Source organism: Sorex araneus, chromosome 4 (assembly GCF_027595985.1).
Source record: "Sorex araneus isolate mSorAra2 chromosome 4, mSorAra2.pri, whole genome shotgun sequence".
In the NCBI taxonomy this organism is placed as follows: Eukaryota; Metazoa; Chordata; class Mammalia; order Eulipotyphla; family Soricidae; genus Sorex; species Sorex araneus.
Window position 1 is genome coordinate 9,657,644 of NC_073305.1, and position 17,346 is coordinate 9,674,989.

Below are 17,346 nucleotides of genomic sequence, written 5' to 3' on the forward strand. Positions count from 1 at the left end.
TGTGTGTATGTGTGTATGTATGTATGCGTGTATGTATGTGTGTATGTATGTGTGTATGTGTGTGTATGTATGTGTGTATGTGTGTGTATGTGTGCATGTATGTGTGTATGTATGTGTGTATGTGTGTATGTATGTATGCGTGTATGTATGTGTGTATGTATGTGTGTATGTGTGTGTATGTATGTGTGTATGTGTGTGTATGTGTGTGTATGTATGTATGTATGTGTGTGTATGTATGTGTGTGTGTGTGTGTGTGTGTGTGTGTGTGGTGGCCCCCTGTCAGGGCGACCCCTGTGGAGGGAGAAATGTCAAAGGGTGTAGGTTCCGTTCAAGGTCCAGGTGAGTGTGGGGGACAGTCTCCTGGGGGGGGAACCTCCTCTGACCCATAACTGTGTTTGAAAACGCTCTCCGCAGAGGAGAGAGGCCACTGCAGGGCACTGACCGTGCGAGTTCGGGATAAAGGAGACCTTTATCTCTGGAGATCAGGGCTGGCTTCCTGGAGGAGGCAGGCACTGGAGGCGGGCACCCCTGTCCAATCAGGGGACCAGAGAGCCACGGCTGTGAACCAGACGAGGGCCGGGCAGGCAGGGCCCACGCTCCTCTTGGTCACGGGATGGTGAGAATTGGAAAATGTCTGTGGAGACTGGGTGGGTGGGGCGGGGGCCGCGGAGGGCAAGGCTCAGGAGTGAGGAACCCCCCCCCAGATCACACCAGGACAGACTCAGGGAACAGCAGCTGCCCAGGTTTGGGGGGGTGGGGGGTCTCCTGATCAGACGGGGAGGGCTGAGTCTGAAGCAAGGGGGTCCGGGCAGGGCGCTGGGAAAGGCCCAACCTCACTAAGACGTCCTCGTTGCGTCCCCACGCGGGGCTGGGACCTGAGGGGCCACACCCTGGGGGCACGAAGCCCGGGAATCGCGGCCTGGACAGGACCAGGCACCCCCGCCCCGGGAGGCTGCCGACCGGGGCCTCCCGCACCCCAGGGGGAGGCAGGCTGGAGTCGGAGGCCAAGGAGTGCCAGGGGCGGGCGGACTCGCTTGTTAACACCTTGCACAAATATTTTTTAATTCTTCTGGAACCTTCCCCGCCTCGGTGTCGAACAGACCCTGCTTTGGCGTTTTTGTGTGGGGTTACCGTTGTTATTCTTGGAGAGGGATGCGTTGAAGTGATCAACCCCTGAATCAGATCAGGGATGGTTTTCAGTTACTTAATCCCTTGGACAGTTATCAATCATTGCTTGTTTTCCTCATTAAAAAAAAATAATAAACCTGGGGAGGGAAGTTGCCATCTGGGGGCGGGGGGAGAGGAATTAGCTGGAGGAGGCTGAGGCCTGGGTCCCTGGTGAGGGGGTAGGTGCTCTGAGCCTGGGGATCACGGGGCTTGGGGGACCCGCTGCCCCGCACCCCCTTGACTCCTGGGCTGTCTGCTGAGCTGAGAGTTGGCGCCCCTGCACTCATGTTCTTTCTCTGCCCCTCACCTTGTTGGGGTTCCCCCTGAAGCTCTTTTTATTTTTTAAATTTTATTTATTTATTTATTTATTTTTGCTTTTTGGGGTCACACCCGGCAATGCACCAGGGTTACCTCCTGGCTTTGCACTCAGGAGTTACTCCTGGCGGTGCTCAGGGGACCCTATGGGATGCTGGGAATCGAACCCGGGTCCGCCGCGTGCAAGGCAAGTGCTATCGCTCCAGCCGCCCCCCACCCCTGAAACTCTTTTTTAAACAAAATTGCATTTTGGGCCATACCTGGAAGTGCTCAAGGCTTACTACTCCTGGCTCTGTGCTCAGGGACCCCTCCCCGTGGGAACCACATGGGACTCCAGGGACCGAGCCCAGGCTGGTGTGCGGGTAAACGCCCCCTCCACTCCCCGCCCCGGCCCGGGCTCAGTTCTCCTCTGTCTCCTTGCCCCCCCCCCCGTGTCTCCTGCCCAGGCCTGTGTCCAGCGCTGGGCCGGCCTGCCCGGGATGCCCCCCTACACCTGCTCTTCCTCGCTTGTGCAGGTGGGACTCGGGTGCCCCTTCGCCCTTCACTTCCCTTGTGTGCCAAGTCCTGCCAGCAACAGGCGCTCCCAAGCCCCCCCCCCCAGGCCCCCGCACCCCGTTCTGGTCCGGCCGGGCTGACTTGAGAGTCCCCTCCCCCGGCGAGGCACCAGGAGGCCAGTCGGCGCCAGGCTGTGCCACGCTGCGCTCGGCCCCCGCGTCCTCCCGACGGGGCCAGGACGGAGCAGCTCCAGTCTGGGAGCCCCCGGGCCCTCGGAGAGCACCGAGCCCGCTCGCTCGCTCTCTCTCGCGCGCCTGTGCTCCCACTCTCCCTCCTTGGGCACGGGAGACGCCTCCTCCGCTCAGTGGGCACTGACGGGGAGTTTCCCCCGCAAACTTGCAGGGAAAGCAAAGCTGTGGGTGCTTCAGACACCTGGAGAGTCAGGGGTGCTAAGGGGGGGGCCCGGGTTCCACTTCTTCCCTTCTGCAGTCACGAGGCCTGTCCACCTCCTTCCGCTGCCCGCTCCTGGGGGACCCCTCCTGTCAGTCATCCGTGTGGCCCCACAGGACGCTCCCCGCCAGCCTGGACCTGTCCTCAGCCCGGGCCCTTGTCTGGGTCACTTGCAGAAGAATCGTGAGCTTCAGCCTCTTCCCCACTGGGGCAGTGGGCAAGGCAGAGAGGGGACTCGCCCCCCACAGCCCCCCGCAGAGACGCAGCGGCCTCGGGCTTGGTGGCGTCGTGGGCTGGTTGCGGCTCTGGTCCCGGCTCTGCGGGTAGCCGTGACCCCCTGCTCCGGAGTCTCTTCCTGCTCTGCCCTGCGGGGGGTGAGGAGAGCCCAGGAAGTGACAGGGAATGTGCGGCTGACCGTCCAGTGCTCCTCAGATGTCCGTGAACCTCCGCAGGCCTCGGTCTCTGGTCTGGGCCAGGGGGTGGCGAGCTGCCCCCCCCCGCACCCCAGTCCCCACCTGCATGCAGGGCCCGGAATCTCTCCACCCCCCACCTCTCCCGGCTGTGGCCACGGGCCCAGCATGTCCAGCCGCCTGCCAAGGTCCTCCCGAGTCCTGGAAGGACCGGGGCGTGGCTGGGAAGGAGCAGGTGCTGGGTGAGGCTTTGGGGCTGCAGACCCCCCCCCACCGACCCCCACTTGATGGTGGGGGTGTAACTGGGCGTGCGGGTGGCGGCCCAGGCAGAGTCGACGATGGCAGTGTCTGAGCCTTGCGGGAGCCCAGAGCTCGGCTCCCTTTCGGCGCCTAGAACAAGCCGGACCTGAAGCTGCAGAATCTCTCACTCCGCTGGAGCAGGTCCCCGGCCAGGACACACGGAGATGATGACCAGGCACCAGCGGGCAGTTATTTTCCCTCCCGGGACTCCGGCCACTTTCCATTCGTACACAGTGGCTAGATTTACACCCCAGCCCCGCAGTAAACAGGCCGCGGCCGCAGAGCCCGGCTGCCCGGCCCCGTCTCCAAGCAACCCCACCACACGGGGCCCCCCGGGCAGCCCAGGGTCTGTCCGGCAGGCGGCCGGGCCTGGCACTTCCTGCGGGGCACGGCACGTTCTGTCCTTCCTGGCCCAGCTGCTCTGCCCAGAGCTGCGTCAACCTTCTCAGGAACGGCAAAGGGCCGGCCGCAGCGGAGGGACAGTGCCCTCCACACTGCACGCCCCCCCCCCCCCGCCCCGTGGGCATCGGGACAGGGCTGCTGCGGAGTGCTGCTGGCCAGTGTTCTCCCAGGCCGGGCCTCAGTTTTCTCAGCTGTGAAATGGGCACAGTGCCACCGCCCACCTGGTTGCCCCAGGCGTGAGAGGGCCCCCCAGCCTCTCTGGAGGTCTGGTTTGGGCCTTGTCAAAGCTGAGCACAGCACCCACCCCTCCTCTCTTTCCTGACTCTAGTCCCAGAGCCCCGGTGTGCACCCACATGATGGTGGGGTGCGGGGAGGAGCCGTGGGGGGGGCATAGCCCGTCCGTGTGGAAGTGGGGCCTCGTGACAGCGTCTGCTGGTGGCTGGGAAGCCGCCATCCTTGGGGCCTGCATGCAGTCGCTGCGGGTTCAACTCCCAGCACCCCAGAGGGTGCCCTGCTAGGAGTGCTCGCTGGGCACAGAGCTGAGCATGACCCAAGCACCTCCAGACAAAAAGACGAAAGCAAAAAAATAAATGAATAAAAAAGCACAGTATCACTCCCACCTCGGTGCTCGGCGCTCCCCGCTATGGGGCAGGGGGTCAGCACGGGGCAGGGAGGCTCAGGGACGGAACGAGGGCACCAGGGAGGTTGACGGGAGAGTCCGGTGGCCGAGGCCTCATTCTCCCGGGGTCCGGCAAATGGCCTTGGGAGCCAGAGGCCCCAGCCTAGAGCAGGGCCCCCAGCAGGGGTGCAGAGGGGAAGAGAGGCGCACGGCCCGGTCAGTGGGGGGCCCCGCCGGGGAGGGCCAAGAGCCCGCAACAGAGCCTGGGCACCGCGGGGCCGCCGAGGAAAGGAGCTTGCCCGGTCTGGGCCACCGGGAGGGAAGGCCCCAGGGGATGGGACATGGGACAGCGTGGCCCGAGGACAGAGCGGGGTCCCGAGGCCAGGAAGGGGGCTGGTCCCCAACAATGGTGGTGGACAGGGGGGCGGGGGGCAGGGTACAGGTGGGGCGTAACCGGGTGTCCCCTGTTCTGTCTCCTAAGAAGCCCCGTCACGGGCTGCTCTTGTCTGTGCCCCCCCTTCCCGCATCCTCTCTCCTCTCCTCTGACGTCTCCCCTCACCTGTGACGGCTGCGCCTGGTTCCAGGGTCTGCTCGCACCACGCCCCCCCTCCTGAGCCAGCCTGCCCGACCCCACTCCCCGGCTCTCTCTCCACACCTGGCGCAGCAGTGGAAGGAAGGGGCCAAAGACCCTTCTGGAAAGATTCCTTCGGCCCCTGGCTTCCCATTGGCCCAGAATCCCACCCGGCTGCCTGTATGAGGGGCTGAGAAATGGTGGGGGTGCAGGCGCGGGCGGGTGAGGGGTCAGAGTCACCCGTCGCTCGGGCCCCCAGCGCCCTCCCCTCCAAGGTCAGGGGACCCTCTCCCCAGTGTGAAACTAACCAAAGGGCCTGCAAGGAGAAACCGGAAGCTGCGTCTCTCTCCACTCGGGGGACAGATACTCTGTATCGGGGGACAGATACTCTGTATCTGTGGGCCATGCCGCAGCCCCTGGACTGTAGACAAAGAGCCCGAGTGGTTTCAGCGAACACCACATAGTTGCAACACGGAGCTCCGGGATTCCAGCTCCAAATAACGGCCCATTCATCGCGGGAGTCTGAGAGGCTCTGGGCACCGGGGCCCACCCTGCCATCCCCGCTGGCTGATGTGCCACCCAGGGGGGACTTCCCCGCTCCCGTGTCACTCCTCCTGCCAGGCCAGTCCAGACCCATTCACACAGGGCAATGGGAGTTCGCAGGGGCATGCCAGGCTCGGCACGGGCACATGTCCCTTCTGGCACATTCTCCCTTGCAAAACAAGGCCCGCGACCACACCCGGCTTCCCAGCACTGGCCCCGGGTCGGGCCAGGGGGAGCTGCTGGGTCACACGAGAGCAGCACAGAGACTGCGAGGTGTGAAGGACCCAGGCCACGCCTGCATACAAGCGGCCCCGATGAAGCCAGCCAGGAAATCTTCTGGAACATTCCAGGAGCCGTTCTGGGAGTGGAGGGTGGCTGGCCTCCTCCTGTGCTTTATTACATGTCGTTTCTGGTTCTTGGATCACACTTAGCAGAACTTGCTCCTGGCTGTGCGGGGGGGGGGGGGGGGGTCGGTGGGCGGTGGCTGAAGCAACCCCAGGGCAGCCACGTGCAAGACAAATGCCCTCCCTTCCCTCTCTCCCTCCCTCTCTCTCTCTCTCTCCCTCTCTCCCTCTCTCTCTCTCCCTCTCTCTCTCTCTCTCTCTTTCTCTCTCACTCTCTCCCTCTCTCTCCCTCTCTCTCTCTCCCTCTCTCCCTCTCTCTCTCTCCCTCTCTCTCTCTCTCTCTTTCTCTCTCACTCTCTCCCTCTCTCTCCCTCTCTCTCTCTCTCTCTCTCTCTCCCCCTCTCTCTCTCTCTCTCTCTCTCTCTCTCTCTCTCTCTCTCCCCTCACCCGCCCCCACCGTCTGACCTGTGGCTTTGGTAACATTTCAAAAAGGGCAATTTGGGGGCTGGAGCGATAGCACAGCGGGGAGGGTGTTTGCCTTGCACGAGGCCGACCCGGGTTCGATTCCCAGCATCCCATAGGGTCCCCTGAGCACCGCCAGGGGTAATTCCTGAGTGCAGAGCCAGGAGGAACCCCTGAGCATCGCTGGGTGTGATTCAAAGAAAGCAAAAAAAAAAAAAAAAAAAATAGAAGGGCATCTTTCCTTTAGTTTGGATCATGATGCCAGTGGTCAGAGATGCTCAGGATGGACTCCTGACTCTGTGCTCAGGGGACCACACGGTGCCCGGGGATCAAACCTGGACTCCTCTCCCCGCCCGGACACGGGAAAGACACAGACGTCCGGGCAGACGGCCGTGGGCCTGCAGGTGTGTGGGACGCCCCCGTGGGGGGGAGGCCGTGGCACGCTGGGCTCCGGGAGAGCCATCCTCGGGGCCTCTGAGCTGGGGGTCGCCCCGACAGCATCACCTCTGGGGCCACGCGAGGGGCCGGGCTGTGGGGAATGTTCTACCCACCCGTGGGGAAGGGGTAGCGACTCTGGACACGACCAGGGGGCAGCAGCTGTGGGGGCAGGGCCGACGCTTCCGTGTCTTTGATGCTCTGCGATGCCCCCTCCAGGCCCTGTGACATGTGGACTTGGGTCCTCTTCAAAAATACATTAAAATGTGGGGACCGGAGAGAGCGTGCAGGGGGGAGGGCCACGGAGCTTGCGCGTCGGCACCCGGGGGCTCCCCACGCCCCGGCAGGAGAGGTTTCCTGAGCACCTCTGGGCGCAACTCAAACACCCCCAAGAATAAAGGATCAAAATAAGCATTAGAACATCACTTTATTATTTATTTATTTTTTTTGGGGGGGGGTGTCACACTTGGCAATGCCCAGGGGTTACTCCTGGCTCTGTGCTCAGCCTGGCTCTGTGCTCAGGACTCATTCCCGGTGGTGCTCGAGGGAACAGAGGGTGCCAGGGATCAGACCTGGATCGGCCGCGAGCCAGGCAAACGCCCTGGAAAATGGGAAGGAAAACGACCTGTTTATGCCCGAGGAGCCACTGAGCGCTTTCTTGGAAGACGAGGCGTCTCTGAGGCAAGCCTGGGGCGGCGGGGGCACCGGGAGAAGCAGACTCGCCCCCCCACCCCCCACCCCTGCACTGGCTGCCTTCCCCACTCAAGCTCTGCCGCTGGAATGTGGACCTCAGCCCCGGGCTCTCTCCGGGGCAGCAAGTCCCAGGAGGCCAAGGTGCAGTGCGCACCAGTTCACGTGACCGCTGCCCCCTGCAGTGCGCAGTGCCCGGTAGGGGCAAATGGCCGGGGGCAGCCAGGCAGGGCGCCTGAGCTGGGCTGTGGGGGGTGGGAGTCCTGAAGGGGAGGAGGATCGATCAGGGGGTGCCCGTGAGAAGATGGGGGGAGACAGAGCCTTTCTCAGAGTACTTTTGGGCGATGCTCGGGGCTCCCTCCTGGCTCTGTGCTCAGGGGACGCTCTGCAGTGCCGGGATTTGGACTGAGGGGGCACTCGTTTGCCGTCACCCCCTGGAGAGCTCCTACCCCCCCACCCCCCCCCCGCTAATGTGCTTTTTCGGACCCTGTGTCTCAGGGACTGGAGATGTGGGGTGTGGGGGTTCCTTCCCGTCCCTCCCGCTTACTCTGGGGTCGCCCCCAGCCAAGGGAGACCCCCACCCGGCTTGCCCAGAGAGCGCATGCTCAGGGTGTGAATTCAGAGGGGAACCCTCCCGCCCCCCCCCCCCCACACACCCAGATGGTCCGGCAGCCCCGTGCCTTGGCACTGCTGAGGAACAAGCCGTCCTCCTGCCGGCACCTGTGAACACCAGGCGGGGTTTCCGGCCACGGGCAGGGAGGGGCAGCTGCTGGACCCTGGGGCCGCGCCTGTCAGACTCACGTGCCGAGGGAACCTGCCTCGGCAGCCTTGTTTTGGCATGGGGGTGTGGGGGGGGCGCCAGGCACGTGAAGGGAGGGATGGTCCAGCCCCAGTTAGGAATCTGGCCCCAGCCCCAGGCCCCACCCAGGCGTTTCAGTGGGAATGGGGGGGTGGGGGGGTGGAACATAGGTGGATCCCACTAACTGTTGCCCTGGCAACACAGAGTGGATGCTCTTGTCACCAGGACCCGGACCCGGCGGGTGGAGGCACCCAGGTAACCCTCGGGGCAGTGGACCCTGCGGGTGGGGGCACCCCCAGGTCACCCTCGGGGCCCTACCGCGGGCTCCCTGTGAGGCTGAGCACTGAAAAGCCGCACAGGAGAAGTCCAGGGGCTTGCAGGCATTGGGGGAGAGGAGGAGGGGCTGGAGGCACAGTCCTGTCCTCAGCCCAGGGGCCGGGCCCCAGCTTAGGGTGGTCAGCGGCAGAGAGGGGCGGACCCTGCGTTCCCCAGCGGCTGCGTCTTGGCCCCAACAGGCCGGCACAGGCGTGCGCGCCCTAAACCCGGGGCGGGAGATTCTGGGGAGCCCGCGGGCTTCTCCGGGGTGGGGTGAGGAGGGCCCCAGGCAAGGGGGGTGTGGAGGGGGTGGCGGCCCAAGGGACCCGGACGGACGCGGAGCTGCACGCGGAGCTGCACGTGGGGCGCGCGGGAAGGGCGCACGTGTCCAAGCGCGGGCGGCTGGCGCGGGGCCCCAGACCCGGAGGCGCGGTGTGGGCGGGGCCTGGCGGACGCCTCGTCCCTCCCAGCGCCTCATCCATCGCCACCTTATTGCAACGCGGCACCAATGCTGCTGCGTTTTCTATCAAAGGGGTTAAAAAGCTAAGTCCCGGCTCTGGAGAGATCATGCAGGGGTAAGGCACTTGCTTTGCACGCGGCCAAGCAGGGTTCCATAACCGGCACCCCCGTAGGGTTCCCTGAGCCTGCTAGGAGTGACCCCTGAGCACCGCTGGACGGGGCCCCCATCCGGATTTACATCAGGTGCCATGTGTCCCTGTAGTTCCGTGACACAAGGCTTTGAAGCGGCCCCCAAAGATTGCAGCACTTGGGAATCCCTCAGAAGACAGAAGGAAGTACTCGGTGCAGAGAGTGACTCTACAGGGAGAAAGTGAGGAAAGGAATCGTCCAGTAGTTGATGTCCCGAAAGCTAACAAACACCCTGAGCATCACACGGTCCTGGGCGCTGGTGGGTTGCCCTGCCTTGGCCGTCTCTTCCCAGACTCACTGGCCACAGGACAGTTCGGCCTTGTTGGTTCTACGGAGCTAAAAGGTGATTCCATCTTCTCTCCAGCGTGGCTGGTCCTGGTACTGCTCCAGCACGTGATGATAGTGTGGGCATCGAGGAGTGTCCGAGACCAGTGCTCAGCTAGATGCCACCGTGAGCAGGCACAGGTGTGATACACTGGAACGGTTCTTGTCCCTAGTACTGGTCTACTGTGAGTATTGGGTACTAGCACCGTGTGAGAAGGGTTAGCATGAGAAGCCGTGAGCACTCGGTACTCGTCTGAGGTACTAGGTTCAGTACTTGAGAGATCTCTCAGTGGCATCCTGTGCTCAGGCCTGTCTCCTACCAACGCACGCCAGCACCTGGCACGTTTAGGATGCCAAACCCGTCCGTGGCGGTTCTGAATGCTCAGGAATGAATCCCGGACCCCCGCACACGCCTAAGGGGCGTGCTTCACACTGTATCACTGTAGCACTGTCATCCCGTTGCTCATCGATTTGCTCGAGCGGGCACCAGTAATGTCTCCGTTGTGAGACTCATTGTTACTGTTTTTGGCACATCGAATATGCCACCGGGAGCTTGCCAGGCTCTGCCGTGCGGGCGAGATAAACCCAAACGGGCTCTGGTGGGCAGATGGCATGTCCCGGCCCACCCTCCGGGGTACCGGGTGGAAACTGGCTCTGCCACAGCGCCAGGAAGCAAATCCTGCCTTCAGCGGGGAGGCTGCAGGGGGGAGGACTTTCTGCCGATGCCTCTGGTTCCGTCCCATCTGTTCCTTCCGTGTTGCTGACGCTGGGCTAACTTCCTGCCCTGTTCCAGCTCTGAGCTGGGGGCTGAGAAGGGGGACCCCAGGGAGTGGGCAGGGGGCGGCCACAAGCGGCCCTCAAGGCGATGGTTATCGACCGACGTGTGTGGCTTCAAACCACACGCGTTTATTTCTCCGTCAACGTGGCTTCACTCAGATAAGGAGGCTCGGCTGCGGCCACGCCCCCCACTACCCTGACACTCTCCACGGGGGACAGGGGAGAGGATGGGGTCTCCAGCTGAGGCCCCCGCAGTCCCGGCCACGGGCAGTGAAGTCCGTGGCTGGTCCCCCCCTGCCAGCACCTCCAACGCCCTGGAGAGAGGAAGGAGCCTGGCTCAGCCCCAGAGCAGCCCACGTCTTACATTTTTCTGACGATGTCGGCCCAGCCCCTCCCTCCCTCCCACTCAGCGGCCGACTCCAGCAAGGGTCGTGGATGAGGAGGGGGTCTTTGGGCGGGGGGGTTGAAACAGGAAGGCGCCTCATGAAACAGACCCACACGGCCCCCGCCCCCTCCCAGCAGGGAGAGATGGGTAAGGCTGTGCGCCAGAACGGGCACCACGCGAACCGTGTGGACCCCCAGGCTCCGGAAGGCTGCGGGGGAAGCAGGGGCCCTGCCGTGTGCGAGGTGAGTCCCGAGCCCAGAGCTGAGCGTGGCTCTGAGCCCGCAGACCCCCCCACCCCTGCCATCTGTGTTTTGTTAGAGACGCTTTAGCGGATAGACCCGGAGCCTCACAGTGGCCTGACCCCAGGACCAGCGGTTCCCCGTCCGCACGGAGCAGGTGATGAGGAGTGAACCTGTCTTAGGGATCAGTGACTCGTGGGGCTGGAGGAGAGCACAGCGGTTTGCCTTGCACGCAGCCCACCTGGAGTTTGATCCCCGGCATTCTATAGGGTCGCCAGAGCACTGCCAGGAGTGACCCCTGAGCGCAGAGCCAGGAGGAACCCCTGAGCATCACCAGGTGTGACCCAAAAGCCAAAAAAAAAGAGAGAAAGAAAGAAGTTACTCAGAGCACTTAGAAGGGAGAGTGGCCATGGCCGAGGCCACCAATTCCCGGTGGCCCCTAACTGCACATCCACCGGAGCCCGCTGGGAGAAGCCCAGGGAAGCGCTATGGCCTCGGCTCCACTTCCTCTGGCACCGGCTCCTCTCTTCTAGAACCTTCTCCCACCTGGGACTCCTGCTCAGCCTGCAGCCCAGGCCAAAGAGAAGAGATTGAGAAGGAAGAGACGGAAGGTTCAAGTATGGCCAATGGCAAAGGGCTGGAGGTCGTTTGTTCTTTGTTAGATGAGTGGGGAGGGGAGAGAGAGACAGAGACAGAGACAGAGAGACTAGAGAGACAGAGATAGACAGAGATGCAGAGACACAGAGAGGCCGAGACAGAGATAGAGGTAGAGACAGAGACAGAGAGAGACAGAGACAGAGACAGAGAGAATAGAGAGACAGAGTTAGAGATGCAGAGACACAGGGAGACCGAGGCAGAGATAGAGGTAGAGACAGAGACAGAGAGAGACAGAGACAGAGAGAATAGAGAGACAGAGTTAGAGATGCAGAGACACAGAGAGGCCAAGACAGAGATAGAGGTAGAGACAGAGACAGAGAGAGACAGAGAGAGAGCAGGGAAGGAGGGTGGGCAGAGGCCGGGCGGGCGGGCGGCTGGCCTGCCTTCCTCTCCCCGCAGACTGTCCGTCTGTGCGCGCACACGCGGCTGTCCCTTGCAGTTCAGCCTCGGCGGGGATTAGGGCGGATCAGACCGGCCGTGGCTGTGCAGTGGGTCACCTGGGGCTGGAGGCAGGAAACACAGAGACAGGTGAGGAAACCACACACGAGAGAGGGGGTGCGACGGCTCAGGGTGTGGAGGGAGGGCCCGCAGGCCGGCCCCCGCCCAGGCCACGAGCTGTGTGCGGAGGCTGAGGAGGAGGAAGAACGTTCGAGAGAGGAACAGCTGTTCTCAGGAGGCGGGGATTCTGGAAAGCGCCACACGAAGTGGCCAAGGGGTCTGAAGGCTTTAAGGTGGCTTTGGATGTGAGACTAATACTAGGGACAGTAGAGGTGAGGGCCAGCAGGACTGGTCCATGGTGGGGCGCTCTCCGCAAGGTGGGGCGAGGGCAGTGAGGACAGGGAAGGGACCACTGTGATGTGAGAGTGGGCAGTGATCACTCTGGGCAAGAACTGGGTGCCGGGGCTGGAGTGATAGCACAGTGGGGAGGACGTTTGCCTTGCACGCGGCCAACCCGGGTTCGATTCCCAGCATCCCATAGGGTCCCCTGAGCACTGCCAGGAGTGATTCCTGAGTGCAGAGCCAGGAGTAACCCCTGTGCATCGCCGGGTGTGACCCAAAAAGAAAAGAAAAAAAGAACTGGGTGCTGAATGCCTAAGAGAGAGAGAGAGAGAGAGAGAGAGAGAGAGAGAGAGAGAGAAAGAGAGAGAAATAGTGAGGGAGAGAAAGGGAGAAAGGAAGATAAAGAGAGAGGGAGGGAGACGAGACAGACAGAGAGACAGGGAGACAGAGAGACAGAGACAGAAGACAGAGAGAAGTGTCTGTCACAGAGGAAGGCTGTGGTGCACTGGTGAAGGGACGAGTGTTGGAACATTGCATGACTGAAACCCAACCCTGAACAACTTTGGAACTGTGCATCTCACTGTGATTCCACAATAACACACACACACACACACACACACACACACACACACACACTAACAAAGGGGCAGAGAGACAGACAGTGAGTCGGGAACATCTTTCGCACGCGGCCACTCTGAGTCCATCCCTGGAACCCCGTATGGTCCCCCAGCCCTGCCAGGGGTGAGTCCTGAGCACAGTCTCCACCGTGAGACTTGCTGTTACTGTTTTTGGCACAGCGAATACGCCACGGGGAGCTTGCCAGGCTCTGCCGTGTGGGCGAGATACTCTCGGTAGCCTGCCGAGCTCTCCGAGAGCGGGGGTGGAATCGAACCCGGGTCGGCCGCATGCAGGGCAAACGCCCTACCCGCTGTGCTATCGCTCCAGCCCTCAAGTAAACAAAATAAAATAAAATAAAAATGAAGTGGCTTTGGACAAGAATCTAAGCCCTTCTAGAGCACCCACCGAGCCGAGCCAGGCCGCGGATCCTTTAGTGGCCATTATTATTTTTTTTTTGAGGCTTAGTTGACTAATAACATCATATCAACTTCAGTTATCTATCACTGTGATTCATATTCGCATCTGTTGTGAAATAATTGCCGCCGTAAGCCTCGTGCATCCATCATGGTAACGGGCACACGCTCTGCAGCTCACTCAGCACCCTGCAAGCCCACAGCGCCCGAATTCCGCCTCCCAGATTATTTGCCTCATAATAGAAGTTTATGCACGTGGCCCTTTCACCCAACGCCCCGCGGCCAACCCCATAAGCCCCATCTCTACCCTTGGCAATTGCCAAATAGTCTCTGTACCTACAAGACTGAGTTTGTAATTTTTTTTTTTGGGGGGGGGGGTTGGGTCACACCTGGCAATGCACAGGGGTTACTCCTGGCTCATGCACTCAGGAATTACTCCTGGCGGTGCTCAGGGGACCATATGGGATGCTGGGAATCGAACCCGGGTCGGCCGCGTGCAAGGCAAACGCCCTACCCGCTGTGCTATTGCTCCAGCCCCTGAGTTTGTAATTTTAAGATTCCCCATGTGACCGGGGCTAGAGAGATAGTGTAGGGGTGAAGGCCTTTGCCTGGCATGTGGCTGACCCGGGTTCAAGCCCTGACACCCCCTATGGTTCCTTGAGCACTGCCAAGAGTGACCCCTGAGTAGAGAGTCAGGCGTTAAGTCTTGAGCCCCCAGACAAGCAGGATTCCCCATCTGAGTGAGACTCCTCGAACCACATTTGTCCTTGTGGATTTGTTTTATTTAGCATAATACCCTCCACACCCAGCCGTGTTGTCACCCTTACTATTTGAATAAAATCGAATAATTGAATAATATTTGAATAATATCTGAAGAGTATCCCTGTGCGTCCGCAGAGACCACAGTTCCTCTAGCCGCTGACGGACGCTTAGGATGTTAGCGGTACCTCGGTTGTTATAAATAATTCAGCCACTGCCAAAGCATAGTGCAGCGGGCTGGGCGCTGGCCTTGCACTCGGCTGACACAGAGTGATGTGGGTTCGAAATCTGAGCCCATGAAGAGTGATCCCTGAGCACAAAGCCAGGAGTAAGTCCTGAGCACAGCTGAGTGTGACCCAGAATATAAAAAGGAACTAACTAATCCTGCCACGAACTTGAGGGATCTTCAGGGAGGCTGAATCTCATCGTGGATTTGTTTCACCTTTTCCTGACTCAGGACTGTGTTCCCTGGGAAAGTGTCCCTTCAGATGTTCTGCCCATTTTTTCCATTGGGTTGGCGGGTGTTTTTTTGTGATTGAATTGTATGAGGTGTTTTTTTTTTTCTTTTTTGGCTTGTTTACTTTTTTATGTTTATGTATATCTAGTCTTAATACTTATCCATTACCAGAGAAAGGATTTCCACTTGTTTTCTTCTCTTCAGCAGACTGCCTTCCTATCCTGCTGATGAAAACCATCATTTCCTTTTCACACAGAAAATAAGCCCATTTATTTATTTTTGCTTTTGTTGCCTACTAGGTGTCAGACCCCAAAAAATCGTCTCAAAGACCTATATAAAAATATTTTCCTGGCGGTGCTCAGGGGACCATATGAGATGCTGGGAATCGAACTCGGGTTGGCCGAGTGCATGGTAAACGCCCTACCCGCTGTGCTATCGCTCCAGCCCCCCATATAAAAATATTTTCTGCCGGCTCATAGAAATAGTTCAGCAGACCACTATGGCTGGCCTGGGTTTGATCCCTGGCATCACAAAGAGTCCCCAGAGCAACGCCGGGGGTGGGGGGCATGGGGGGAGCCCTGAGTGCAGAGCCTGGAGTTACTCCCTGAGCACTGCTGGGTGGGCCCCCCCAACAAAACACTAACAAATACAATTTTAAAGTGCTTTTTCGTTTTTTTTTTAAATTATTATTTTTAATTTCATGAAAGAACCACGATCTACAAAGTTTTGGGAAATGCTTTCTGCCCGTGTTTCAGTTGGATTTGATGGTTCCAGGTCTTTCCCTCACTGAGTCCGTTTTGGCGCGTGGGCTAAGACCGAGGTCTGCTTTCATTCTTCTGCACGTGCGGACGGAGTTTTCCCAGCACCATTTGGTAAAGAGATTGTTCCTGCCGGGTATGTTTTTGACTCCTTTTGTGAGAAGATAATTGGCCATGTGTGTGAGGATTTATTTCTGGGCTCTCTGTTCCGCAATGCCAGGCTCTTTTGATTAGTGTAGTTTTGTAATGCGGTTTGGGAGCAGAAGGGCCGATGCCTCCAGCTCTGTGCTTCTCTCTCCACATTGCCGTGGCTCTGTGGAGTGGCTTCACGCAAGCAGGCTTCCTCAGATACAGGTTTTAGGATTATTCTTTTTCCTGTGAAAAGAGCCATTGGAATTTTGGTCGGGGTCTCACTGGATGTGGGTGGGTGTTCTACCTTGGGTAGAACAGACATCACAACATTCATTCCTTCAGCCCTGGGTGCTGCATATCTGACGATTCATTCCCGTCTCCCTCTGTTTCTCTCATCAGTATCCCTTTTTTTTTTGGCTTTTTGGGCACTGTAGCACTGTCTTCCCGTTGTTCATCGATTTGCTCGAGCGGGCACCAGTAACGTCTCCATTGTGAGGCTTGTTGTTACTGTTTTTGGCATATCAAATACACCACGGGGAGCTTGCCAGGCTCTGCCGTGCGGGCGGGATACTCTCGGTAGCTTGCCGGGCTCTCCGAGAGGGATGGAGGAATCTGACCCGGGTTGGTGGCTGCGTGCAAGGCGAATGCCCTACCCGCTGTCCTATCGCTCCAGTCCTTTTTGGGCACACCCAGTGATTTTTCACGTCCTTGCTTAAATTTATTACTAGAAATTGACTCTTTTTTTTCCTTTTTGGGTCACACCCGGCGATGCTCAGGGATTACTCCTGGCGGTGCTCAGGGGACCCTATGGGATGCTGGGAATCGAACCTGGGTCGGCCACGTGCAAGGCAAACGCCCTGCCCGCTGTGCTATCGCTCCAGCCCCAGAAATGGACTCTTTTTGACTCAATTCTTTTGTCTTGGGGCCACAGTTGGTGATGCCCAGGGCTTACTCCTGGCTCTGTGCTCAGGGACCCCTCCTGGCGGGGTTCCCGGGACCTTATGTAGTGCCGAGGGACCAAACCTGGGTCGGCTGCGTGCAAGGCAAGAGCTCTACAGGCTAGTCCATCGATTGCTCGGACCCGTGGCCCAGTCCTTAACCGGCAGCAGAACTGCCCGATTCCCACTGCGCGGTGGACCCCGTGGCTCCCGGACAGGTGAGCGGGGTCTCCTGCGTCACGGGTGGAGGGTTCTTGGCCCCAGCTCTGACTCCCAGGCCAGACTCCACCACACTGCCCGAGACAGGCGTGGTTCTCTCCAGCTCCTGGGGGCTTTTCATCCGAACCTAATCCCCTGTCATGTGCTCCGGGGCATGTCAGCAGCCTTTGCGAAGGTCTGGGAGGTCTCGGGCTCCGAGAGTGTTGCTGGGTAAGTCTCCAGCAGCTGCTGTCTGACAGGCTCTCTGCCCTGGACCCGGCCACACCGAGGGACTCAGGCCCAGCCACCCGGGGACTCAGGCCCAGCCAAGCAGGGGGACTCAGGCCCAGCCACCCGGGGGACTCAGGCCCAGACACCCGGGGACTCAGGCCCAGACACCCGGGGACTCAGGCCCAGACACCTGGGGACTCAGGCCCAGACACCCGGGGACTCAGGCCCAGCCACCCGGGGACTCAGGCCCAGCCAAGCAGGGGGACTCAGGCCCAGCCACACGGGGACTCAGGCCCAGCCACCCGGGGGACTCAGGCCCAGACACCCGGGGACTCAGGCCCAGACACCCGGGGGACTCAGGCCCAGCCACCCGGGGACTCAGGCCCAGACACACGGGGGACTCAGGCCCAGACACCCCGGGACTCAGGCCCAGCCACACGGGGACTCAGGCCCAGCCACCCGGGGGACTCAGGCCCAGACACCCGGGGACTCAGGCCCAGCCACCCGGGGACTCAGGCCCAGCCAAGCAGGGGGACTCAGGCCCAGACACCCGGGGACTCAGGCCCAGCCACCCGGGGGACTCAGGCCCAGACACACGGGGGACTCAGGCCCAGACACCCGGGGGACTCAGGCCCAGCCACCCGGGGACTCAGGCCCAGACACACGGGGGACTCAGGCCCAGACACCCGGGGGACTCAGGCCCAGACACACGGGG